We start from the raw sequence: 27,670 nt of genomic DNA, 5'->3' as shown, positions 1-27,670 counted from the left end.
GCTTGATCCTGCTGCAGCCTCGAGTGTTTCCTTCCTTCCAATGACTTTCCTAGAGGACAAAGCTGGAATTCTCTCTGCTCTTACAGTTGGATTTCAAGTCTCCTCCTGCTCTTTCCCTGCTGTAAGGAAATGACTCCACAGGGGCAGAAGTTGTGGATTTTTAGCCCTGGACAGCCACAAAGCCAGCCAATCAACTGGGAGCATAGGCAGCTTTCAAAATGATTGAGAGCACCTTCAGGTCATGTCCCATCACCATCTGCCCGTGCAGAATTCACTCTCCTGGCACAGGGGAAGAGCTGCTCACCCCTCAGTGGAGCAGAGCTTCCCAAAATGGGCATCCAATAAAGACACTCTACACATTAATATTCATATTTAACAGCTCCTTCTCCTTGTCTGTGCTGTTGGGGTATGATGAGCACCACTCAGGGGAAATCCAGGGAATAAATAAATGCAGCTGGAAGGATCCCAGGGAGCCTCTGGCAGCAGGAGGGCAGCTCACACATCCCGAGAGCCCAGGCTGACAGGGCTGCACGTTCCTTCCCAAATGTGCAGGGACCGACTGCCTGAGAACAGGAGACCAAGGAGGGCTGTGACAGGGCCACCATCCCTCAGCTGGCCTGCATTGTCCTGCAAAACCCAATGAATCCAAGGCATCAGCTGCCTGACATCTCTCAGGGGTGGAGCTGTCATCCTCTGCAGTGCAGGGATGTGCGGGGGCACCTCCTCCCCTGGACAGCCCATCCATCTCAGCAGGGTCCAGAGGCCAGGGATCCTGGGGATCCTCTCTGCACAAAGTCCCTCACATTTGGGAAGACTTCTGTACTTCTCCTCATTTGTGATTCAGTGGTGGAGCTGCTCCTGCTGTTGCTGTCCTGAGCCATCATTAGGCAGCACAGCCCGTCCATCATCATCCACCATCATTGTCCATCATCATTGTCCATCATTATCCATCATTGTCCATCATTATCCATCATTGTCCATCATCATTGTCCATCATCATTGTCCATCATTATCCATCATTGTCCATCATTGTCCATCATCATTGTCCATCATCATTGTCTATCATCCATCATTGTCCATCATCCATCATTGTCCATCATTGTCCATCATGATCTATCATTGTCCATCATCATCTATCATTGTCCATCATCATCATCCATCATTATCCATCATCCACTGCTCATCATCATCCATCATCATTGTCCATGATTATCCATCATCCACTGTCCATCATCCATCATTGTCCATCATCATTATCCATCATCCACTGTCCATCATCCATCATTGTCCATCATCATCCATCATCATTGTCCATCATTGTCCATCATCCATCATTGTCCATCATCATTGTCCATCATCCACTGTCCATCATCCATCATTGTCCATCATCATCCGTCATCCCTCAGCAGCCAGAGCCACCTGCTCCTGCAGAGCCAGGATGACTGCAATGTCAGCAAGGGGAGATGTCTCTGCCTGGGCCAGGGGTCACCAGTGTCACCCCCAGGGCCACCCTGGCAGCAGGAAGGTGGCCCTGGACCTGGAGTCTCTTCAGGAGCTGTTTTTGCTGGAGGAAAAACCCATCAGGAAAACAGGAACAGGCACAGGCTGCACCCAGGGAGTCTCACCTTGGAGGGAAACTCTGGATCACAGGAGACAGGAAAGCCCTTTCTGGCTGCCCGTGCTGAGCTTTCAGCAGCTCCAAGGTACAGCTGGGAAAGGACTCCCACGCCCAGGGCTCGGCTCTGGCAGCGGCCCTGGAAGGGTAAATCCGGCTCCAGCTTCATCAGCTCCCTCGGCACTCGTCAAATTAAGGGCTCTGCTTGGAGCCTCAAAGGCAGAGAGGCTCTGCAGCAGCCAGGGGAGGGAGCTCAGGGAGTTGCAGGAGATGGAGCCCATGTCTTCTCTGAAGGGAAATCTGGTGTCAGAGAGGAACGAGGTGATGGAACACGATCAGGGAGCCTGAATCCCCCAGAGGGCAGAGCTGGTGCCTCGGGATCTGCCGCTGAACAGAATCCCCAGGGCCTTCATTGCCAGGAAACAGAGCTCACTCCTCACCAAGGAATCCAACAGCTCCATCCACCCACAGAGAATCAGGGGATGGTGGGATCAGCTCTGGCCCTCCCCACGTCCCCTCGGAGCCCAGTGCTTCTGTTTGGATTTTTCTTTGAGGAATGGATTGAATGTGGAGTCAATTGAGTGGAACCTTTGCTGGAAATGCAGGCATTTGTTTCTTGGAGTCTCAGGGGAGCTTCCATTAATTATCCTGGGGCCCATGGCCAAGCTGGAAAGGAATTTGTTTCCAAGGGAAAAGGAGCAAGTCACAGACAGATGCAGGGTGGGTTTCAGACACAACAGAAGAAAGGAACTTAAATCAGGGTTTAGGATCAGAAGTGATCAGAGTTTGCCAGCCAGAATGGCTCTGGACATTTTAGGCTCCAGGCAAGCTGGGACAAGGAGAGGCTGTTCCTGCAGGATGGCAGTGCCTGGCCTGGGCTCAATCCTGCCCTGCTCATGATCCTCCCACCACCAAACACACCATGGCTCCTCCTGCCAGGTGTCCTGGAGCTCCCCTCCAGCCCAGCACAGAGCCTGGGGCAGCAAAACTCCTTTTCCAGATCCCTTTTTTCTCCTGAGCAATGCTGAGGTGGAACTGAGCCCCACAAGTGCCCCGTGGTCCTTCACCTTCTGCTTTGCTCCATCAGGGGCTGGAGGTGCAAGGAGGGATCTGGTGGTGCTGCACTCCTGCCAGAGAGTGCCTGGAGCTCCTGGGAAGAGCTTCCAGAGAATCCATGCTGGATGCAGGCAGCAGTTCTGGGAATGCAGAGCCGTGGCTGCTGCCAAAGGCTCAGCTCCAGCTGAAGCTCCTGGGAATTGCTGCCTGTGCCTCAGGTGAGATTTGGTGTTAGGAACCAAAAGGAGCCCAAAACAAACCTTTGGAAAAGGCAACAGCATGGATGAAAACCTGGAAAAGCAGGAGAGCAGTACAGTTCCCCAGGTTCAGACATTTCTGAGAGAAAGGCAGGGAGCAGAGGCCGGGGGAGCTGGGGCTGCCCCTGGATCCCTGGGAATGCCCAAGGCCAGGCTGGACAGGGCTTGGAGCACCCTGGGACAGAGGGAGGTGTCCCTGCCATGGCAGGGGTGGCACTGGGGGGGATTTAAGGTCCCTTGTTACTCCTGTCACCTCAGGGAAGGGGGGGAAGGACAAGGGCAGCTCTCCCCCACCACAGGCAGCACAGAGCCCAGCCCCTGAGGGAAACAAACCCTGAACCCAAGGCGAGCACAGCACATCCCAAAAGCAACCACAGAAACCCAAGGTCAATGAGCCAAGTATCTGGAAAGAAGCAGGAGCAGCTCCACGGGGCCTCCTGGGCACTTCCCTCTGCAGACAAGTGTTTGCTGTGCAATCGCCAACGGCGGCGTCCAGAAAATCTGAACCCAAACTTCCCATTTCCTGATCCAAGATGCTGCAGAAATGAGCTGGGAGCTGGCTGCTTGGATGACATCCCTCCCCAAAAGCAGCACGTGGGCTTGACGTGGAGCCTGGGAACAGAGCACACGGCCCATGGCTGGAAGGGCTCTGTTTCTGCTCTTCCCTGTGAGCCCAAGCGAGAGAATTCCTTTTACGTTCATCTGTCCTCATGGAAGCCTGGAAGAGGAGAAGAGATAAATGATTATAAATGATTAACATCATCTAAATAGAATTCCTTCATTCTGAGAGCCTTTGTGACACACTCCCTTGGGAAATACTCCCAGCTGAAATGGAATTCTGCTCCGTTCCTCACACATCTCCCATGGCTCTTGTCAAACACACGAGGCATTAAAAGTCAGCAGTAACAATGCCAATAATGGTGCCCTGGTGAGAACCCAACTGGCAGCTTGGAAATGCAGGCAGACAGGGAAATACTGGAAAAACCCTCCCTAAGGGGTAAACTTTCCTTCCCAAAGCCTGCAGCTGCTCTGGATAAAGATCCATCAGGGTGTGATGTGTGTGAAAAATGGGGTTTGCAAGAGAAGAAAAATGGATTTTCAGTGGTGTTTAAAGAGTTCGAAATGATGGCTGAAAACGTGGGGGGAATTTCGATTGCTGCCCTGCCCCAGCATTCCAGGAGGCGGCTGGTGGAACACTGTGGGACACAGGGGGGGATTGCTGGGTGCTTGTGCAGGGCCAGCAGCCTCACTGGATGATCCCTGTGCGTCCCTCCAGCCCTGGATATTCCATGATTCTGTCAGGCTGCCAGGGTGGGAGCCACGGCTCCAACTCCATTTCCCAACATCCTTTAGAAAGACAGGAGAGAATCAATATTTTCCTCCTGATTAGCTGATAAAAGGGGGATGATAAAAGGGAGGAATAAAAATTGCATTTGTCAGTCAGCTACTGCACACAGCAGCAGATAAAATGATTACCAAGCACTCGTGGGGCTCAGGCTCATTCCAGTGATTCATGGGGATGTTGGGAAGCTGTGCTGGGACTGAAGGGCATCTGGAGTTTGTGCCTTGGAGTCCACTCAATCCATGAATACGTGGGATGGGAGCTGTGACTCCCAGCCCTGCTCAGCCCTGCAGCAGCAGCAGCTGCACCCCAATTGCTGTGTCCGTGGCCAGTGGCACAGAGAGGAGCAGTGCCCAAGCCCCCAGAGTGGCCCTGGATTGGGAATTGTGAGCTCAGCACTCCTGGATGCCCAGTTCCTCTCCTGGTCACACAGAGTGCAGTGACAGAACTTTCCTGTAAATGAAAGACGGAGTTTCTAAGAACTCTTCTGACTAAAGTGGCTCAGTCTTGGCTGGAGGACACAAACCCTTCATCAAACACAGTGAGAAATGCCAGAGAATGCTCAAATCCAGGGAATGTGAGGCTGGGAGGGAGCAGGCTGACCCCAGCACTCAGAATGCTGGGGCTGGGAGCCAGGCCCTGCCTCGGGCTTAGCTGGGCTGGATTCAAGGCTTAGTGCTTGTCCTTTGTTTCCCAAGGACAAGGGAATCCTCAGCCAACACGAGGGACTGGGGCCTCAGCATGGAAACCGAATTGCCCTGGAAGTGCAGTGAATCTGAATCCAATCTGCAACACCAAATCCAAGGAAAAACACATCCTCTGGGTTTCAGAAAGATGGAATAAGGGAAATACAAGCCAGACCTGCGATCAGCCCAGAGCAGGGCCACAGGGTGGCTCCAGAGCTGTCATGAAGCAGCAGATACTGAAACAGCCCAGAGGATTCTCGCCTACTCAGAGGGACGGAATCATGGAATATCCTGAGCTGGATCCCACAGGGATCATCCAGTCCAAGGCCTGGCCCTGCACACACACCCCAATGCTGCCACCCTGTGCCTGAGCATGGTCCAAGCAGTTCCTGAGCTCTGGCAGGTCTGGGAAGGTGGCATAAACTCTGCCCAATCAGTGGATCAGGAGCTCACTGCACTCCCCCACAAGCTCCCTTCAAGGAGACCAGGTCCTGGCAGGTCCAAGCTCAGAGGCAGCCTCAGGCTGATATCCCACGGGTCAAGAAAATCATGGAGCAACTCATTGAGGATTTCCCTGCTGGCAGAGGCATCTGCCCTTGCCCCACGTGAATGGGACGGGGGAATCCAGGGCAGCAGGAGGCTGAGGAAGCACAGCAGCTTCTCATTCCATGGCAGATGTTCCTGGGACACAAAGCAGACCCCGCTGCTCCCCACAGACCAGGCAGCAGCTCCAGGGCACAGCAGGGGCTGGGCTGCCTGGAAAATCACCTGGATCTGAGGGACTTCCCATGGAGGGGCTCCAGGAGCTGACCTGGTGTAACCAGGGGCCCACCCTCTGCAGGGACAAGGGAAAAGGGGCAGTGGCTGCACACGGACACTGGGCAGGCTCGGATGGGACCCTGGGCAGGAATTGTTCCTGGCAGGGTGGGCAGGCCCTGGAATAGAATTCCCAGAGCTGCTGGGGCTGCCCCTGGAGCCCTGGCAGTGCCCAAGGCCAGGCTGGACACTGGGGCTGGAGCACCTGGGACAGTGGGAGGTGTCCCTGCCATGGCAGGGCTGGCACTGGGTGGGCTCTGAGGTCCCTTCCAAGCCAAGCCAGGCTGGGATGCTGTGGGATGAGGAGGGCTGGGTGGGAACACCTTCACTTGGGTTTAGTCAGGATTTAATCCCTCTGTGCAATGAAGGTTATTCTGGGTGTGGCCAGTACAGAATTGTCCTGCCTCCCCTCAGCTCCATTCCCCTCCTGCCTTCCCACAGGAAAATCCCAACAGCTCCAGGGTCACTCCATCCCCTGATTTTGAACACAAGGAGCACGTGCACAGGGGAATATAAGCAAGGAAAGGAAAAGTGTGTTTTAATTAAAATTATTCCAATCATTCCCACAGCACATGATTTTTTCTTAAGAGACAAAGACTCCTCTTTAGAAAGTTATTGTTTACCAGGTGTTTGATTCAACTTCATTTTCAATAAAAAAATCAAGAGAAGAAAAAGCTCTTAGGCAAATCTCCAACCTAATTAAAATAGATCTGAGCTCCATCAAGTTTTTGAGCTGAGCTGATGGGTGAGAAGAGAATGACCTGAGAGCAGTGAGAGGAAGCAGCCCCTGTGCCCCAAACCCTGCAGGAGCAGGGGGAGCACTGAGCTCTGCTGGGAGAACTGGGATCACATTCCTGGGGTGCCCACGGCTGCTCCCATACAGCTCCTGGCTCCAGGGAGAGCCCAGGCTGTGCCCAGCACAGCCAGGGAGAGCAGCCCAACAGCAGCAGGGAGAGTCCCAGGAACCCAGGCTGGAATTCCCAAAGGCAAAGCAAGAGTGGTTTGGTTTTCCGTGTCCTCGTCCACAGCCATGTCCAGTTCCAAGGTCCTTTTTGACCCTCAAGGCTTATGCAAACTGCAGGAAGGAAAGGGAGGGGTCAGTGTGCTCTGCCCCTCTATCAACCACACATTTTTATCTCCTTTTCATAAATTAGAGTCGCATTTCAGCCTTTGATTCTCCTGAACCCATGGGGAACTGTGCCTGGGACACCCCAGCTGCTCCTGAACCCATGGGGAACTGTGCCTGAGCAGGGCTGCAAACAGGGAATCTTTCCCTCCCCAGCCCAGGGTCCATCTGGGAGGAGCTGAGGGCTCAGCCCCTGGCAAAGGCTGGGTGGGGATGATTTTTGGAGGGGAACTCCCCACTCACTGCAGCCTCCAGGGCCTGGTCCAGGTCTGCCAGCAAATCCTCCTCATCCTCCAGCCCCACCGAGAGGCGGATCAAGGTGTCGCTGATTCCCAGAGCTTCCCTTTCCTCCTCAGGCACTGAGGCGTGGGTCATGATGGCCCTGCAGGGATAAAAATGAGCCTTTTCCTAAAAATTTGGGACAGTCTCAGGTAGGTTCAGGTGGGATACTGGCAACATTTCCTCACAGGAAGGGGGGTCAGACATTGGAACAGAAGTCCCTGCCCCCAGGGGATTTAAAGCCCATGTGGATGTGGCACTTGGGGACACGGGGCACTGCTGGGAATGGCTGCACTCGATGGGCTCCGAGAGCTTTTCCCACCCAAACAATTCCTTATCCTCATTCTCCTGTGAGCAGCTTGATCCTGCTGCAGCCTCGAGTGTTTCCTTCCTTCCAATGACTTTCCTAGAGGACAAAGCTGGAATTCTCTCTGTTCTTACAGTTGGATTTCAAGTCTCCTCCTGCTCTTTCCCTGCTGTAAGGAAATGACTCCACAGGGGCAGAAGTTGTGGATTTTTAGCCCTGGACAGCCACAAAGCCAGCCAATCAACTGGGACCATAGGCAGCTTTCAAAATGATTGAGAGCACCTTCAGGTCCCCAAAAATACTCTTGGAGCCAGTTTTGCTGGCTGTACAATGAGTTTTCCTTGTGCTCCAGCCTTTCTTTCCTTTGCTCTCAATGTACAAACACCAGCTCAGGTATCCACCCACACTGGGGCACTGCTCACAAAGTTCCTTCCTGCTCATCTCTTCACATTTTGATTTTTGGGCAACAGCTTCTCCACTCCAAGGCAAAGCAAATTGCCTGATCTGGAGCGAAATGGAAGAAGCAGCTCAAAAATGTGCAAGAGCTGAAAGATGAGAGTCCTTAACTCCCAGCTCTCATTGTGGCACTGAGATAGCGAAGGGAGAGCTCAGCTGTGCATTTAAACATTTCAACAATCCCTTCTCCCAAGAATATTGTGCATCATTTTTTCAGCGTGCTGAAGAGTGAGGGCTGGATTTTAGGGGTTTTTATGTGTGGTACAGACTTTAGAAAAGCAACATTTTGTAGACAAAGAACCCAATCCGGGCTGGATGTGGCTGGGGGGAAATGGACGTTGGAGCCAAACTGCAGCAATCACCAACATTTCATTACAATAAAGGGCTTTTTCTTAGGAAAAAAAAACCAGTTCTGTGGGATTTATCAGCTGCCATCATTTCAGCTGATTTGGTGCTTTTTCGAGCTGGAGGGACTGTGCTTGGACAGAGTTTCGGGAGGGTTGTTGTGGGAAGGGCAGCTGAGGACACCCCAAAGGCTGAGGAATTCTGCATTCCTCCCCCTGTCCCGCTGAGCACGGGGTTATTCCCTTTCCCTGGACTGGGATGGATCAGCTCCTCCTCCCACTTGCACCTGACTCCTTTTCCCACTGAATTTTCCCGTTAAGCGGCCATTGCCAGCCCCTCCTCTGCCCTGAGGGGATAACAGAGCCCCCTGAGCTGCCCGGGCTGTGCCCTCCATGCCCACCCTCTGCCCCGGCTGCTGGGGAATGTCAATAATGTTAATAATTCCCAGGAGAAAAAGGGAATTTTCTGTGCCAGCTCCCTGGGGGTGCTCCTGGCAGAGCCCTCCGAGAAGGGGCATCCCCACCGTGCAAATCCTTTGTGATGTCAGGTGGGAAGATATTCCTTAATTCACTCACTGGTCTTAGCTCTGCTCCTCTCACACAGATTTCTGAGTAGCTCTTCTATAGTGTTTTATAAAACCACATGAATGTGCTGCTGGTTTGTAAAATTGTGAAGAAAAACCTTGAAGTCATGAATAATATGACAGTTTTTATGGCTGTAAATCCCTTAACCCTGTAGGCATTGAATTTACCTGCCTTTTATTATTTGAAGGATGTAAATACCTATTAACTAGAGTGTAAATTTTGAGCTGAATAAATGCGTTGAGGAGGAATGTTTGGGACATATAGTCTAGAAATAATAATCAATTCATAGCCTGCTATTTAGTATTATTGAATATAAGAGAAAAAGTCCTTTCAAGGGGACGAGAGGATTGTGTGTAAAAACATGGAGCTGTAGCAGGTGTGACACAAACATTAATTTACTATAGGCTGATGTGCACAAAGAGCATTTTGCAAGAGAGAATTCATGTGATGTTCAATCTATCCCGACAATTAAAGTGTGTGTGGAACTGTGTGATCTTTGGACACTCAGAAATCCTGAGCTTGGTTTATTTGGGTTGGTTTCAAAGTCTTGAAGGAATGTTTAATCTATAATTAACAACCCCAGCTCGCAACCATCCCGCTGGATGGGGTTTTGATGAAAACCTGGCTTCTTTTTTATGGGAGCCAAAGGTGATGAGCACAAAAATGACAGAAAATATGGATTTGAGCTGCTCTGCCTGAGGTTAAGATTGATCTGAGCTAAGTGTCTGAATCCCTGGCTGGAGGCAGAGACATGAGCAGTCCTGGCTTCAAACACTCCTAATTAATGCAGGTCCCTGAGCCAATCCTACATGAGAGCCCTTTTGCTTTGCCTCTGGTTTATTATTTATGCCCCTGTCCAGGGTTTTTATGGAGTGTGTCATGATATGTTAATTAACTTGTGCTTCCCCCCCTCGAGTCATTTGGTTTAAGATTTAATTAAATAGTGGATGTTAAGTGTGGTGTAGTGAAGAGATTCAGCTGAGGTTGCTTTTGGCTGGCTTGGAGGGGTATTAAAGCTGAGTATTCACTGTGTTGGGAGCACTTCCTTCTGTGGTGTGGGATCCTGCTGCTCAGATCTACCTAGATCAAACAGGAGGAAATTCCCTGGGTGTTTCTCCACATTTAGAAATTGTTTTAGTTACAGTCTTTATATTTAAAAAGCTGTTATTTAGATATTTTATTGGACTTCTCAGTGCCTGTTACTGTTCCTGCTGAGGTTTTTGGCCTTAGAAAGTTCAGGATGGAATGAAAAGCTCAATTATCCATCCAGAAAGTTTGAGGCATCTTTTGACTTTTCAAGGAAAAAATAAAACAAAACAGAGGGGAACCAGCCAACTCCATGGGGATCAATCAGATTTTTCCTGGGAGCTGGGGTAAATAAATCCAATTTTATCCCTCACACTCCTGGGATTGGGTGACATCCACTCTTGAGATAAGTTCTAGAAGGGAAGGTGCAAATTGTGGTAACAACAAATGAAAGTTTGTTCTGATTATTTAATAGCTGTACTTAGGATACAGAGAGTTTTGGTCTATGGTACTTCTTTAGAAAATTTGCCTTTGAGGTGTTCTGCTTGACATGGTTTTATGGGATTCAATGGGATTACTCCTGTGCTTTTAGAAAAAACTGCTTTTCTGCCTCTGCCCCGGGCCTTTAACTGGCAGCTCCTGCAGATGGAGAAGTTTTCTCCCTGTCCCCCAAAGTAGTTCATTAAAAATGAAACCCCCAACAACCCCCAAGCCCAGCTCTGAGCAGTTCAGTAGAGCTGGGCTGCAGAATGAGCCTTTTGTGCCGCTGTTTTTCCCAGGAGCTGCAGCTGTGCCCAGCTCCCTCACAAACGAGTTCATCAGCTCCATTATTCCCCAAAAGTGCAGCAGCTGCTGCTCCACTCCAGCCTCATTTCCCTTGCACTCCTCTCAATTGGTTCACTCCAAACATTTTGTCACTAAATCGTTCATTTGTGGCAACCACAGGGACAGAATCCATTGAAATGCTCCAGAGGGCAGCAATTGGGAGCCCCTGGCTCACAGGATGGGATCAGCTTGGAACGTGGATTGTGGGCTCCCAGTTCCTGGCTCTCAGGTGCTGGAAGGGGAGTGCTCAGAGAGCTTGGGTTGTGCTGCTCCTCGGGAGCAGGGGGGAAATGGGAATGTTGTCCCTCTCTCCAGGCTTTTATCCCCATGGGTTTGGGGCTTCGCTTGTTCCTTGCAAGTCTCTGGGATGCAGATGTTCCTGGAGTGGAGGCTGGCAGCTGGCAGGAATGTTAAACACCAGGAATGCTGGCAGGAAGAAGCTGGCTTGCTCACTAGGAAATGCAACTAAAATATTTACTGGGATTTTTTTTTCCAGGATTTTCCTAGATTTCCTCCAGTGCCCAAATGACTCCAGCTGGAGTGAGCATGTTTTGCATTCACACAACCTTTAGGATGTTCCTGCTGCTGTTTCCACTGCTGTTCCACGGCTGAGGCTGCATCGTTGGGGGAAAAAAATGGAAATTCACTTTTCTCTAGAGCTACTCGAAAGGCTTGGAAGATCCAAACAGCTTAAAAAAGCAGGAGGAGGATGGAAAAACAAGGCACTTTGTTTGTGGGAATAATCCATGGTCTTTTCAAATGCTGCAGATTCCTGCAGGTGTCTGGGAAGTTTTATTTTGTACCTGCTTCCCTTATTCCCTGTCCTGTCCATGGAATGCAATTTGAGGGAAAGCTTTGGAAATACTCTGGTTTTCATCTGGCTGTCTGGGAAAAGGGGACCAAAATCCAAACCATCTGGGGCTTTGAAAAGGAGGGAGAGGGCAGAGAGTGCCAGAATGCAGGGAATGGCTTCCCAGTGCCAGGGGGCAGGGAGAGGTGGGATGTGGGGAAGGAATTCCTGGCTGGGGTGGTGGGCAGGCCCTGGCATTGAATTCCCAGGGGAAAATCTGGGGCTGCCCCTGGATCCCTGGCAGTGCCCAAGGCCAGGCTGGACGCTGGGGCTGGAGCACCTGAGGCAGTGGGAGGTGTCCCTGCCCATGGAATGGGATTTCAGGTCCCTCCCAACCCAAAGCAGCCTGGAATTCTGCATCCCCAGGGGCAGGGCCCATCCCTTACAGTCCCACTGGGGTTTGCGTGGCAGCGGAGGCTCCCCCTGCCCCAAAGGCACAGACACCATGGCGGGACATCCATGGGTTTGAATCCAGCGGCACCTGGGAAAGGAGCACTGGGAGCAGCTGCAGGGCACCCAGGGAGGGAGAGCAGGCACAGAATAACGCACAGCCCTGAGTTTGGGGTGAGGCACCCAGGGAGGGAGAGCGGGCACAGAATAACGCACAGCCCTGAGTTTGGGGTGAGGCACCCAGGGAGGGAGAGCGGGCACAGAATAACGCACAGCCCTGAGTTTGGAGCGGGGCACCCAGGGAGGGAGAGCAGGCACAGAATAACGCACAGCCCTGAGTTTGGAGCGGGGCACCCAGGGAGGGAGAGCGGGCACAGAATAACGCACAGCCCTGAGTTTGGAGCGGGGCACCCAGGGAGGGAGAGCAAGCACAGAATAACGCACAGCCCTGAGTTTGGAGCGGGGCACCCAGGGAGGGAGAGCGGGCACAGAATAACGCACAGCCCTGAGTTTGGAGCGGGGCACCCAGGGAGGGAGAGCGGGCACAGAATAACGCACAGCCCTGAGTTTGGGGTGAGGCACCCAGGGAGGGAGAGCGGGCACAGAATAACGCACAGCCCTGAGTTTGGAGCGGGGCACCCAGGGAGGGAGAGCGGGCACAGAATAACGCACAGCCCTGAGTTTGGGGTGGAGCACCCTGCTCTGCACAGCAGCAGCCGCATTTGTCCCGGTTCCCACGGGCGGGTTTGGGAATCTGCCGCGGGATGTGCGCCTGAGGGAAGGACCCAGCCCTCCTTCCCTGCCTTCTGTCCTCGCTCCCGGCCACACGGTGGTGGTGTTGTTTTCCCAATCCCGAAAAGCTCTCCCCAGGAGCAGCTGGAGGAGTGGGATTGGGGTTTGGGGGCTGCAGCTGACTGACAGCAGCTGATCCTGAGAAAGCTCCATGCCGTTTTCACGTCGGGGCATCAGAAACGTGGCACCGGTATTGGTGTGGAGCAGCAGTGCTGCTTTTCCAGCTTCCAAGCTTTGGAACACAAAGTTCCCCTGAGTTTGGTGGTTTAGTGCTGCTTTATCCCGTGGGGTGAAATGAGGCAAGCCTTTTTTCCAGGGAACTTAAGAACTCTGAGTCCTTGGGTGTCATTTTATAAAATTAAAGCTGTTGTTTGTGAAAAGGTGGTTTAGACTCTGTTATAAGGAATGGATCATTCCAGATTCCCGTTGGCAGAGGTTTAAATCCCAACAATATCTGGTGTGGGAGCCTGCCTGCTCAGGGAGAGGGCCCATGCAGTGATGCCCTGGAGCAGACAGAGGTTGGAGCTGGTGTGTGATCCTTGAGCACCTGATCCAGGCCAGGTCTCCTTGGCCAAGTACCCTGCAGGCTCTGGAATGCTGTGAAATCCTTCCTGGGAGGCTGTGGGAAAAGGTAATTGAAACATCCTTGAGATCCAGGAGTCCTGGGCAGGCTGTGTTTACAGGCTGGGCTTGGAGCAGGAGCTCGAGCAGGAATTAAACAAAAACCAACCCAAAACTGAACCAAAATACCTCAAACCAAAAGAAAACCCAGCCAAACAGGATGAGCTGTGGGATGGGCTCCTCCATCCCTGTTGGTCTGGAAGCTGAGGTGTGCCCTGGGTTAGTTTTAGGGCAGGAGCTGCTTTTATTGGTAAAACCTGACCTTGAGATGGCCTGGGCTCTGTCCTGCTTGGAAACGGAGCTCACCTCTGACGGCAGAGGGAGCAGAGCCACCCTGGAGTCCCTCCTGGTCCCCCAGGAAGGAGAAGGAGCAGCCAGGCAGGACCAGAGCAGCTGGGCCAGGAGATCAAGGGCTTTGGTGCCTCCTCTTCCTCACCCCGTGGCCCCAGGGAAGGAAATCAGGTACAATTTAATTACATTTAATTACAGTGCCTGATGATGCTGCTCCCCAGCACAGGAAGGACGTGGAGCTCCAGAGGAGGCACCAGGATGATCAGAGGGATGGGAGAGCTGGGGGTGCTCCCCTGGAGAGGAGAAGGATCCAGGGAGAGCTCAGAGCCCCTGGCAGGGCCTGGAGGGGCTCCAGGAGAGCTGCAGAGGGACTGGGGACAAGGGATGGAGGGACAGGACACAGGGAATGGCTCCCAGTGCCAGAGGGCAGGGATGGATGGGACATTGGGAATTGGGAATTGTTCCCTGGCACAGGTGCCCAGAGCAGCTGGGGCTGCCCCTGGATCCCTGGCAGTGCCCAAGGCCAGGCTGGACACTGGGGCTGGAGCACCTGGGACAGTGGGAGGTGTCCCTGCCATGGCAGGGGTGGCACTGGGTGGGATTTGGGCTCCCTGTGAACCCATCCTAAGATTCCATGCTCTTCCTGGCATATTCCTGGTCCTTGCGGTGGAGCCTTGTGCAGGTGGAGCTGTGTGATCTGTTCAGTTCTGTGGAATTTAATTTCCAAATGCATTTTAAAAAGGGCAGTTTGGGGGAAGTTCAGTGTTTGGGGGCAGAGCAGGCTCTGACAGCTCCTCTCCATCAGGCACCTGTCAGTGCAGCTCCAGCATCCTCAGCAGCCCTCCAGAGCCTCAGTTACTCTGAGTGGGCTTTGAATTCATTGTGTGCAGTTCAACTTTGGCAAGTTTTTGTACTTCATTCGCTTGTAAGCTATGGACAAAAATGGCAGTAATTTGAATTTTTTCTAGGTCACTGTACACTATTATCAGCTGGTCTCCTTCCTATCAGTTTCAACCATTCAGTTTTTAGCCAACAGATTTTTAAAATAAATATGCCCTGGCTGAGAATGAGGAGATGCTGTTCTAAAATTGTTAGAGCTTGTTGTTAAAAATGACCTTCATGCAAGAGGAGGTTATTTGACTTAAATAGACTTTAAAAAACTTCTTCATTTCAGCAGAGCAGATTCTGATTGACTGAGAGAATTGCCTGACCACTAACTGGGACCAGGGAGGATTTACAGGACTGCTCCAGTGGCAGCTGATAAGCGGGAGAAGGGCTTGGCCCTTTGTGTGGAAAACAGGGATAGGGAGAACGTTGGAATAGTGAGAATGTTGGAATAGTGAGAGAGCCTTGGAAGGAAGAGAAATCATGCAGGTGCTGTGGTGGAGGTGGGAGCTGGCCCAGAGGGCAGCACAGGACAGGCTCACCTTGGCCTGCTTGGTGTTCCCAATAAATGTGTGTCCATCCCTGGAGCCCGGCTGCTTTCGCTCAGGCCTGTGCCCTCAGTGCCTCCTCACCCTCCAGAACTGCCTTAGTGCAGCCTGTGCTCAGCCAGGCTGAGAGATTCCTGCCCTGGCTCTTCTCCAGCTCCTGGGCTGGTGAGTATTTCTAAGCAGTAGAGCCTTCTGTCCACCCTGCTAGAGGCACAGAGGCTGTGGTGGGTGGAGGTCATGTCCTCCTGCCCAGGAGCTCCCAGCTCTGCTCCCAGCCTGCTGCAGGACAGAGAGGGCTCCCTTCCTGCTGAGCCTGTGGCTGTTAGAGACATCTCTCCTCCACCTGCTGGGATGGGAAGAGTGATGAAATACCAAATGTTGTCTCAGGAGAGGCTCCTCCAGCAGAGCCAGTGCCGGGTGCTGAGCAATCTCCTGACAGGAAATACAGCCAGCCCCATCCAGAATTAGCTCAGATCCATTCTTTTCAGCCAATTTTTATTTTTTTCCCTGATAAGGCACTCGCAACACCTCTAATTTTAGCCTGGCTCTACGTTCCCAGCGCGAGCCGTGCCAGGAGGGTGGAGCAGTGCTCTGCTGGGAACGTGACTGGGCCGAGGGAAACGTGCCCAGCCAGCCACCAGAGCACAGCCCAGGGAAGGGGCTTTGCTGTGCCACTCCTGTGGGTCTGGGGAATGAACCCCTGTCAGGCTGTCCATGGGCTGCTCACCACCCCGGGCAGGGTTTGTCTGTGTTTTGGGTGGGAGTGGGGATCTGCTGGAGCTCTGGGAAGCTCTGCAGGGCCAGGTGGGACCCAGGGGTCAACAGGGCCCAGGGCTGGCTCCTGCACTTGGGTGACAACAATCCCTGGAATGCTCCAGGCTGGGAAGGAGGGCCTGGAAAGCTGGGAAAGGCCCTGGGGATGCTGGTGACAGCAGCTGGACATGAGCCCAGGGGTGGCAAGGGGGGCAAGAGGCCGATGGCCCCTGGATTGGGTCAGCCCTTCATGAGAGACCCTGAGGGGCTGGAGAGTGTCCAGGGCAGGGAATGGAGGTGGGCAGGGGCTGGAGAATCCCTGAGGGAGCTGGGCAGGGGCTGCAGAATCCCTGAGGGAGCCGGGCAGGGGCTGGAGAATCCCTGAGGGAGCTGGGCAGGGGCTGCAGAATCCCTGAGGGAGCTGGGCAGGGGCTGCAGAATCCCTGAGGGAGCTGGGCAGGGGCTGCAGAATCCCTGAGGGAGCCGGGCAGGGGCTGCAGAATCCCTGAGGGAGCCGGGCAGGGGCTGCAGAATCCCTGAGGGAGCTGGGCAGGGGCTGCAGAATCCCTGAGGGAGCTGGGCAGGGGCTCAGCCTGGAGCAAAGGAGGCTCAGGGGCCCTTGTGGCTCTGCACAGCTCCTGCCAGGAGGGCACAGCCGGGGGGTCGGGCTCTGCTCCAGGGAACAGGGACAGGAGCAGAGGGAACGGCCCTGAGTTGTGTCAGGGGAGAATTGGGTTGGACAGCAGCAGGAATTTCCCCATGGAAAGGGGCTCAGGCACTGGAACTGCCCAGGGAGGGTTGCAGTGCCCATCCCTGGAGGTGGCACTTGGAGCCCTGGGCTGGGGACAGGGTGGGCATTGGGCACAGCTGGGACTCCATGGGCTGGGAGGGCTTTTCCAGCCTCGGGGATCCTGGGATTCTGTGATGTTTGCAGGGCGTGACCATGGCTGTGAATGGGGCTGTGCAAAGGAGCTGAGAAAATTCTCCTGAAATCCCAGCTGGGAATCCTGGCTGGATGGGGCTGCCCAGGGGGTTAAACACTCCTGTGCTCCAGGACTGAGTGCTGGGCTTACTTCACTTAGTCTTGATCTCAGCACCACTTAAACACTGGGCAATGCTTTGAACTTTCCTTTGTAGAAGAAATGTGGGCAGTTCAGCTTTGGAAGCCTTGGGATCAGGACTCTGTCCTGGAGAGGAACTGGGTACCCCAGGGATGGACTCCCCATGCCCCAGGGGTGCTCAAAGCCAGCTTGGGTGGGGCTTGGAGCTCAAACCTGCATTTTGAACACTGCAAGTTTGAGCTCCTGGGTAGGTCCAGGCTCTACTGCTGTGTATTTAAAAGTGGCCACAGAGACAATTTAGTCTAAACTCAGAACTGGAATTTTTCAGGATTCCAGCAATACCTCGGTTCAGGCTTGGCATTGGGCTCAAATCCAGCTCATTTAAACATATTAAAAACAAACCAAAACAAATGTCACTGGGAGTTTCTGATGGCACACTCATGATAATAATGATAAATGCAATTAATATAATTTGCTTTCTTAAATTAGGGCTCTTTGAGAGTTCTGGCAGAGACTGAGACAAGCGGGCCCATGACCAAGTGATCTCCCAGCTCTCCAACCTCCCCTTTATCATCTGTGGAGTTTAAAATCATCAGGGAGTTATTTTGATAAGAGTTTGGAGCTTGTGAGGTTTGAATTGCCAAGAAAACTTTAGAGGAGCTCTGGGCCCTTAACAGTAAATGGGTCCGAATTAGATTTAAACTGATATTTACTTTGGGGCTAAGCCTCAGCCACAGCTTTGGGGATGTCACACTTCAAGCTCTGCTTTAATAAAATGGCAAAAACTTTTTGCAGTTTAGTGAAATTCCTGATGTGATCCCTGCTGGCTCTGGGAACAGGGATAAACTGCATCCCAAGGATTCTCAGTGTGGTGAATCATGCAGCACAAACCCTGCTCACAAAACCTGCTTCATTATATAATGGTGCTCAGGGATTGCCAGGGCTCTGTCCTACAAGGCAGAGCAATTTTAACCTGAGAAATACAAAAAGCTGATTTAGAGCTGCCTGGGTTTGGATAATGGTGCTCAGCCACTTTCCTTGGCAATCCTACAGCCAAGGGGTGGTTAGTTGTGGAATTAAACTTGCCATAAAAGTACAGTTTAAAAGGAAAAGGAGCGTTTAGTTAGTTTTTGATCGCTTTTAAAAATTTCTTTGTTTTTATTTTCTTTCCTGACTGGAATTCTCCCCGAGTTTCAGGGGCTCACCTGTGTGAGTCAAAGCTCTGGTGGGTACACACTCCCTGTCACACAGATTCCTCACCTGATCACACAAAAGCCTTCACAGATTCTCCTGGGCAAGAGCAGATGTCGCCAGGTTTAAAAACAAAATTAAGCCACCAGCAGCAGCTCTTGAGAATTCCTCAGCCATCGGGGCTTAATTCCATGGTGCTGTGCTGTTGTCTGTCAACCATTCATGCAGTTAAGGGAAAATCTCTCCCAACGTTTCCATGGTGCTGGAGCACTCCAGGAGAACAGGCAGCCCACACAGGAGCCAGCAGCAATGAAATATTAATTGAGCACCAGCACATGTTCAATAATCTCCACGCTTAATCCGGGCCCAGCAAATGAGGAGTGAAACAGCACAGCCAGGATTTTCCCTTTGTCCAAGGGGGAAAAGCCATTTATCACGGGCTCGGGGTGGCACTGGTGTCCTGAGGGAGCAGTGCAGGGCTGCTGGGGCTGGAGCTGCCCCAGGGGCTGTGGGAATGAATGCAAGGTGTGCATCCAGAGAAACCCAAGGGATTCTGAAATGTGCAGCAAGCAGGGAGTGATGAATTTACTGCAGGGCCCTGAGATCATGGAGTCCTGGAATGGTTGGGTGGGAAGGGACCATGAAGCTGATCCCATGGCACTGCTCCATGCCAGGGACACCTCCCACTGTCCCAGGGTGCTCCAATGCCCAGCCTGGCCTTGGGCACTGCCAGGGATGCAGGGGCAGCCCCAGCTGCTCTGGGAATTTCAGCCCAGCCCTGCCCACCCTGCCAGGAACAATTCCCAATGTCCCATCCATCCCTGCCCTCTGGCACTGGGAGCCATTCCCATGTCCTGTCCCTCCAGCTGAAGGAGGGCAGGCAGATCCCAGATGGAATTGTTCTCCCTGTGAGCTGCAGAGTGGATTTGGGGGAAGCTGTGCCCCCTCCAGCAGCCCCAGGGCTCATCCACACATCCCAGCCCTGTCCAGGTGGCTGTGTCCACCCTTGGAATGCGCTGAGCCTGTGCCATCAGTCTGGAACAGCATTTCCAGGCTCTGGGAATGCCCAGTGAGCCTCTCCTGGGGCTGGGCTGTGCTTGGTGATGGCACCTGGGAGTGTGGGCTGAGCACTCCTGTGACAGCCACTCATTCCCACAGGCATCTCCAGCCCCAGGAAATCAAATATCCCAGATCCCAGGTGCTGTGAGCTGCCCATGTGATCCACCCAAAGAGGGAATGAGTCTGGATTGGAATAAATTCAGGGAATAAATCACTCAGGCTCCATCCTTTTCATGGTGGGAAAAGCCCCTTTTCACTCACATAACTCCTTTTGTACGGTTTTACAGCCCCCGTGTGTCACTGCAATTGGTCAGCAGCTTTCTTGGCAATTACTCTGCTGGTTAATAACAAGTTGTTACCCTGGATTGATTGCTCACTCAAACTCTCAGTGTGGGCATGCAGGGAAAGTTGTTTGTGAGAGATAGTTCCCGTTTTTGTATCTAAAAGCAGCTTATACAGGAGCTGGTTGTTTCTCACCCAGGAACAGAGGGTTTTGTTAACCAGCTGCTCACACCAGGGCTGCTTTCACATGGGAACTTGCAAGGGGCTACCTTGGCAAGGCCAGCCACTGATTCCAGAAGAGCCAGACTGATTTTAGGAGGTCTTTCTTTATAATTTCTCTACCTTGCTGCGAGTCTGGGTCCGTGGGAAGGGCTCCAGCCAGGCCCGTGCTGCTCCTGCCTTTGCCATTCCCCTCTGTCAGCTGGGATGAGTTTGGGTGAGCTGGGATTGGTTGGGCCAGAGCAGCCTCATCTCCCTGGAAAAGAAACCCTGTCCTGGTGTGTTAGATACTGAGAATTTTAAACTTTCTGTGTTAAAAGACACAGACCCCCAAGAGAACACTTACATTTGACCCGAGGCCGTAGACAAAACTTCAAAAATTAAATAATAACAGTAAGATTATAGGTGTCATTTAATTAAAATTGTATAATATTGTATAATAAAAAACTTAGAGTTTAAAGTTTTAAAATATAGTAATATATATAAAATAAGATATATATATTATATATATATAATTTCTATTTCTATTTCTATTTATATATAAATATATATATAAATTATATATATATAATATATATATCTTATTTTATATATATTACTATATTTTAAAACTTTAAACTCTCTCTATATATATAGTTTATATATATATTTACAATATTTATATTATATATAATTTATTACATATTATATATTATAAAATATTTAAATTTTTTATAATATATTATATATTATAAAATTATATATAATTTATTTAATATATAATCATAAATAATTTATTATATACCTACAATTTAAAAAAATATATAATATATATAAAACAAGAGAAAAGTTTTAAAGCAGAAGTGAGTCCTTCTTCTTTACCTTCTTCTTCAACTTCTTCTTCATGGGTTTAGGTGGTGTTTTGTAATTAAACAAAAAAGTCCACATTACGAGACATGAGTGATTTGTTATTAAGTTTAAAGTAAAAATAATTTAAGTATCATTTCTTAATTAAATAGTTTTTCCTTGAAAGACCTTGTAAAGATAAATATGAAGGCATTTTATAACTTATTAGTAAAATACTGTAAAACTCACAACTTGTAAAACTATATTATAAATTAAAAATAACAAATACCCGAGTCCAAACACAAAATACTGTCTCAAACACTTTCAATCCCAATCCTAACCAAAATAAATGTCCATGGAGAAAAATCAGGGGAAAACTGAGACCTGTGTTCTCCAGATTATTTAATTTCTAGATATCTCAGAAAGGGTTCTGTCAGCTCACTTATGTGAGAGCAGATAATGGGAGAAATATTGATATCTGAAAAGAGACTTTCAGGGGCTGAACTGTATTTATTTTAAACTTCTGAGGTGTGTGATCTACAAAAACCTGAGAAAATGTGTGCAGATAAAGTTTCAAGAAGAAAGGGAGTGAAAACTCTGGACTTGAAAAGGAAGTGGAGAGGGAAATATCAAGGTTTGCTTCTTTTTGCCTTTTTTCCCTAATTTCTCCACTTCAGATGCTAATTAACATTTCAGAGGAAGGAAGGCTTTGCTAAAAATCCAACATCTCTCCTTAAGGCTTGGCTTAAAAAGAATTCAAGACTTGTGTTGAAAACCAGGCTAATATTGGCATTCCTGATATTTTAAGGATAAAAGAAGGAACAAATCAAGCAAAGCCATCCTAGACAGTCTCTCAAGCCCACATAAAGACACAAATTCAGGCAAAAGAGGGTTTTAAATACTTGGCAACTGCTCTGTAACATTAACTCCGGTTCTTTCCCCTTGTGTTCCTCAGGGGTGCATCCCAGGTGGTTGTTCCCTGCAGATATTTGTGGGGTGGATTCCCCATTCCTGCTCAGACAAGTTACTGTGGACAATGGTGGCGCCTCAAAATGTTGAATTTTCTTTTCTAATACACCAGCTCTGGCACTGGGAGCCATTCCCTGTGTCCTGTCCCTCCATCCCCTGTCCCCAGTCCCTCTGCAGCTCTCCTGGAGCCCCTTCAGGCCCTGCCAGGGGCTCTGAGCTCTCCCTGGATCCTTCTCCTCTCCAGGGGAGCACCCCCAGGTGTCCCAGCCTGGCCCCAGAGGGGCTCCAGCCCCTGGTGCTGGTCCATGGCCCTAAAATGCTTTCCAGCAGAAAAATCATCTCCTCTCTTGTCCAAATCTTTTTTTTTTTTTTCCTTGATTTAATCATGAGTGAAAAATCTTATTGGACAATTTATCAGTCATGAGAAAGAAGTAGAAGTAATTATGGGCATTAATAACAAAAGGAATTATCTGGAATAAACGAATCCAGTGTTCCCGTTTTCCCTGCTGTCATGAGAATGCTTGGTTGGGATGGGCATTGCAATCCTCCCAAGAGGGAGCTTCCCAACCCAGATCTCAGCTAAAACTCCTCCAGAAGATAAACCCCATCCCCACGGGCATTCCCTGCTGTGGGACTGCTGGAAAATTGACTCGTGAACCTTCTGGCTGGGGCAATTTCAGGTGCCCTTTGTCCCCCCTTGTCTGTGGGGTGTTTTTTTCCTGGGGTGACCAATAAGGATTTCCCCCCTCAGGCCTTCAGCCCTGTGCTACTGTGGCAGCTGAGTGTGAGCCCCTGAGGTGACCCTAAATTAACTTTGGGATCCATAAATGATACCCTGGCTTTCCATCTTCCCCTCAGAACTTCATCTCTTATTGTAGCCCCATAATTTTTTTTTTTTTTTCCCCCAGATAAAAACTATTTTGCTGATGAAACAAAATGGTTTTTTCTCTGCCTAATGGGGGAAATTTCCATTTCCTACTTGCCTGTGACTTTTGGTGTCCTGGTTGTGGCTCCCAGCTTTCCTTACAGACCCTGGGATTCTGCCCTCTCTCCCTGCCAAGGGCAAAGCTTTCCTTGGCTGCTTGGCCAGGGTTTGGGAATGCCCAGAGGGAATCCAGAGGAGCCCTCTGCCCTTGCCAGGCTCTGCAGAGATGGGGATTAATGCCAGGCCTTGGTTGGGATGCTGACACCCCTGATCCCTGGAGGAATCTCAGGATAAAGCTGGGCACGCTGGCTTGGCCATGGCAGCTCATCCATGGGTTTGAGCCTTGGTTTTTCCCTCCTGAGGCAGAGCTGTGATTTGCACAGCTGCCAGGGCACTGGGAGAGGCACAAACTCCATTTCCCTGATGTTCCTGGCAATCCCTTTACTCCACAACATGTGCTGGGGCAAGGCCACCTTGCTAATGAGAAAAGCCCCAGTGGGAGACACCAGTAATGGGTGCTTACTGCCCAGCTTTAGGAAAAGCTCTTTTGTGCTTGGATTTAAACAATAAAAAAAAAGCAGCTTTTGTTATTTTGGTGAGTTTTATCTCTTCAGCTGGTCTGGAGACAGTGTATTAGTCAGATGTGTGGGTAGTGGATCACCCAGGATGTCAAACTCGGTGTTTTAATTAAAAATACACGGCTTTGACATATTAAGCATCCATTAAAAGCCCCACTGCTTGTCTGGGGAGGCTCTGAGGGCAGAACTGAGCTGATTAAATGGAAAGAATGGAAGTGTTGCTTTGGATTATTGTTATTATTTTGCTTGTCTCCCGAGCAAGAGATCTGGAGGGTTTATCTGGCTGGGGGACAGCCAGCAGGTGAAAAAATGTCATTTTTTCCCTGTTAGAGCAGAGTGTTTTTATTTGATCAGCACAGAGCAGAGTGGGGGGTGTTGGGTGGTGTGGCCTGAAGGCTGCTGGGCTTTGCAGGGAGAGGAGAAATTGTATTTTCTAAATCCCTGTGACACTTTAAACAAGGAGGATTTCACGGGTTCTGTTCTCAGGTGTGCTTGGATGCAGAGTGCAGGGCTCTGGGCTTTCCTCACAATGGGATCCTGTTCCCAGGGCTGCTCCTGCTCCTGGACTCCCTGCACAGCTGAGGAACATTTCCTAAATGGTCACACAAAAAAAAAAAACAGGAAATAAAGAGAAATCTTTAAAATAAAACCCCAAACCATGAAGGGCTGGATTGTAATTGCCCGGGGAAGGGTTGTCCCTTTGTCCCACATCCCTCAAAGGTGAGCCCTAATGAAAGGGACTTCTCCATTCCGAGCAGGAATTGTTCCTGGCAGGGTGGGCAGGACCTGGAATAGAATTCCCAGATTTTCTGTGGCTGCCCCTGCATCCCTGGCAGTGCCCAGGGCCAGGCTGGACACTGGGGCTGGAGCACCTGGGGCAGTGGGAGGTGTCCCTGCCATGGCAGGGGTGGAATAAATGAGTTTTAAGGTCCTTTCTGGCCCAAACCAGTCTGGGAGTCCATGATTATACCAAGGAAAATGGGAAAATGAGAGGCTGCTGCACAGCTGCCTTTTCTGGGGTTATTTTAGGCAACCACAGCTTTCTTTAATTTTGAAATAGAAAATCGGCGCAGAATTGGATTAATCTGGGTGAATTGGAGTGGGCTGTGGGGTTTGTTGAAATGTGATTTTAGCTGAATGGGAAGGTGCTGGCCCTGAGGCTCTGCTGAGCCCCCAGGAGGTGCAGAGCCGTGCATTGGTATTCAGGAGCTGCAGGGCTGCATTGCTGCCAGGCTATTTAAAACCTGCAGAAACCCTCCTGAAACAAGGTTATGCTCTTCATTTGCCATTCCAGGGCTGAGAAGCTGCCACCCCCAGAATGGCAACAGAAACCTCACCGCACTTGGAGCTTGTCCATAACGAAGCTGAACCAAATTTGGTTCCTTTCGATGCCGCCTTCCAATGGATGTGAGGCTAAATTAGGAAGATTTAATGACTGTAAGTGATTTAATTCCAAATGGACAGTGATTCTGCACTGAAACTCTGCAGTGTTGTGGCCACTGTTTGAGGGTTTTGGGAAGGAATTTTGGGAAGAAATGGGTTTTGAATTGCAAAACTTTGTCTCATTTGAATAGACACCCTTGTACGTGGGAGCTCTGGAAATTTAGTTACAGCTCTCTTTGAATACATTAAAATCAGGGGGTTTTTATGGTTTTAAAGCAAAATAATCCCAGCACAGCTGAGGGTCAGCAGTGGTGGGCTGGGTGTGGTGGCATGCTGGATGTGGGGAAGCCTCAGGGATCGTGCCATAGTCCCAGATTTTAGGGAATGCTCTCAAAAATAGCATTAAAGTAGGGCAGCTCAGAGCCATCCCCTTCCCTGCTCTTCCCAGCTTTCCTCCAGTGCTGGAGATGGGAGGATGGGGACTGAGGAGCAGCTCTGGGAGGGATTTGGGGTTGTCCTGGTCAGGGGATGGCCCTGGTGATCCCAGGGATGCTCCCACCACAGCCCAGGAGCCTGGCACAGGAACAGCCAGGCCCTGCTGTGTGCTCCCTCCTGGGCCCAGATCGGGAAATCCGGGCTTCTGCAGGGAATTCCAAGGCTTCTGCAGGGAATTCCAAGGCTTTGTCAGCCCCACTGGCACCTCCTGGGGTCTCAGCACCAGGCTGAGGGGACTGGGGGTCACCTGTGCTGCAATGGCTCTGGGATCAGCACCAGAGAACACCCAGGGAAGGGCAGGGAGGGGAGCAGTGTTTCCCAGGCTTCTCCAGGCCCAGGGCACCAAAGCCAGCCTGCACTGAGGAAAAGTGCTTCAGAATCCCAGGGCCAGTCTGTCCCAGCCCTGCAGGAACACAGAGCTCTTGGAAGGAGCACGGAACGTGGAGGGTGTTGCCATGGCAGGTCACTGCTGTGCCCTGTGCCTGAAGTTTCCTAAAATCACACAAGGGATTTGGGATCCTAAAAGGGCAGAGCTCTGGCCTTGGAGCACTCATGGCCCTTCCCTGCTTGTCCCTGTCCCCAAACCCAGTGACACAGCTGCTCCTGGGGCAGCAGATGGACCCAGCTCAACAAAAACACCCAAGCACCCCCCTAAGGAACCAAAAATGCCAGGAGGACACCAGGTGGGGCAGGAGGTGGTGGAAGGAGAAGCTGTGGAGGTTTGGTGCAGGGAGAAGGCAAACAGGGAGCTGGAGAGAGCCTGGATGGAGCAGGGAGGAGGTGCTGGACAGGGCCTGCAGTGTGACAGGGATGGAACAGGAGGTGCTGGACAGGGCCTGCAGTGTCCAGGGATGGAGCAGGAGGTGCTGGACAGAGCCTGCAGTGTCCAGGGATGGAGCAGGAGGTGCTGGACAGAGCCTGGATGGAGCAGGAGGTGCTGGACAGAGCCTGCAGTGTCCAGGGATGGAGCAGGAGGTGCTGGACAGGGCCTGCAGTGTGACATGGATGGAGCAGGAGGTGCTGGACAGGGCCTGCAGTGTCCAGGGATGGAGCAGGAGGTGCTGGACAGAGCCTGCAGTGTCCAGGGATGGAGCAGGAGGTGCTGGACAGAGCCTGCAGTGTCCCAGGATGGAGCAGAAGGTGCTGGACAGAGCCTGCAGTGTCCAGGGATGGAGCAGGAGGTGCTGGACAGAGCCTGGATGGAGCAGGAGGTGCTGGACAGAGCCTGCAGTGTCCAGGGATGGAGCAGGAGGTGCTGGACAGGGCCTGCAGTGTCCAGGGCAGGAGCAGGAGGTGGCACTCAGAGCTCTGGGCTGGGGACAGGGTGGCGATTGCTGACCCTGGAGCTCCCTTCCACCCTCACTGAATCTGGGATGTCAGGTTTTATCCCCTGGGTGAATCTCAGCCGTCAGCAGCACCCTCTTGAAGTGCCCTTTGATTATTTTGGGATGAAAGGGGCAGGGCCTGGGCTGGAGCTGTGGAGCATCTGCAGCTGGGGCCGTTTGGAAATGCCCATATCCCTGCCTGATTAACATCCATTTATCCCGTGTTTCAGGGATTCTGGGGAGGGGAATTGCTGTTTACTCCCGTGTTTCAGGGATTCTGGGGAGGGGAATTGCTGTTTTCAACTCCTCTGTTCTCGTTACTGAGATGGAGGCGTGGAACTGCTTTGTTTCCTTGTGTCACAGCAGAGACTGGAATGCCCCCCTCAGCGTCCCTGGAGCTGCAGAAAATCGAATTAAAGCAAAACCACTTTGCTGTGCCTGTACAAGATCCCCAGCTTTACGTGGTGGTGTTTGGGTTTTCCTTTCCTGGTGTCTGGCAGAGCTTTGGGGGCTCCTCTGCCCCCATCCCAAGGGCAGGGTGGGCTGCAAGGCAGAGCCCCTCCTGCTGCTGAACTTCCCTGCAAGAGCCTCTCCGTGCTCTGTGGTGGAATATTTGGGAAGATGTGATTAAAACCCTCCTGTGCTGCTGATGTGCCTAAATCCCAGCGGTGACAAGGGCTTGTCAGAGCTGCCCTGGCCCTGAGGGGAGTCCCTGCACCCTCCAGCCTGTGAGAAAACCCAAGGGAAAGCCCAGAGCTGGGGAGGAGAGGCTGAGAGCAAAGCAAGGGGAGCTGTGGCAGCCTGTGGGTGATGTGCAGATATCAGAGCTGCCTCTGCCCTGACCCTCCCTGACCTGACCCTGACAGGCAGCACCTCCCTGTCTCCCAGACGAGCAGATCTGGGGGATAAATCCAGCCTGAGGACATCGTCCAGATCTGATCAGTGCCTAGGCAGCAAATTGGAACACACATCACATCCCCACTGCACAGAGCCTGCCCTCACCCTGGCTGCAGGTTGTGCCTGGAGTATCCTGCTCTCCATTCTGGAATATCCTGCTCTAGAGGAATATCCTCCTCTCCATCCTGGAATATCCTGCTCTAGAGGAATATCCTGCTCTCCATCCTGGAATAGCCTCCTCTGGAGGAATATCCTCCTCTCCATCCTGGAATAGCCTCCTCTCCATCCTGGAATATCCTCCTCTGGAGGAATAACCTCCTCTCCATCCTGGAATATCCTGCTCTAGAGGAATATCCTGCTCTCCATCCTGGAATATCCTGCTCTAGAGGAATATCCTGCTCTCCATCCTGGAATAGCCTCCTCTCCATCCTGGATATCCTGCTCTCCATCCTGGAATATCCTCCTCTCAATAGCCTCCTCTCCATCCTGGAATATCCTGCTCTAGAGGAATATCCTGCTCTCCATCCTGGAATTTCCTCCTCTCCATCCTGGAGCAGGGCTGGGGCCTCAGAGTGCACAGCCTGGGCCACTGGGCCAGGGCATCTCTGGGA

The 27,670-nt window shown here is 51.4% G+C and overlaps 2 long non-coding RNA genes across 4 annotated transcripts in view; one reads left to right on the top strand and one right to left on the bottom strand.

Moving 5' to 3' along the window:
- LOC139594615 (uncharacterized) overlaps nt 1-27,670 on the top strand; it is a 276,219-nt gene that overhangs the window by 97,444 nt on the left and 151,105 nt on the right. Inside the window, exon 2 of one of the 3 annotated variants that reach the window (XR_011680681.1) lies at nt 14,192-14,229. This is a non-coding gene — a long non-coding RNA (uncharacterized lncRNA). Of the gene's footprint in view, nt 1-13,949; nt 14,230-23,399; nt 23,847-27,670 lie in introns of those variants that run through there. The other 2 variants (XR_011680680.1, XR_011680682.1) reach the window with 2 other exon arrangements.
- On the bottom strand, nt 6,284-7,315 carry LOC139594051 (uncharacterized). Its single transcript, XR_011680500.1, has 2 exons — nt 7,142-7,315; nt 6,284-6,847 (listed from the first exon to the last, which is right to left on the bottom strand). It is a non-coding gene; the product is annotated as an uncharacterized lncRNA (long non-coding RNA).

Source organism: Agelaius tricolor, unplaced genomic scaffold (genome assembly GCF_023055355.1).
Source record: "Agelaius tricolor isolate 1412-34295 unplaced genomic scaffold, bAgeTri1.0.p SCAF_11, whole genome shotgun sequence".
Taxonomy (NCBI): Eukaryota; Metazoa; Chordata; class Aves; order Passeriformes; family Icteridae; genus Agelaius; species Agelaius tricolor.
Note: the sequence above shows the minus strand (reverse complement) of the source record. Positions and strands in the feature narration are given on the sequence as shown.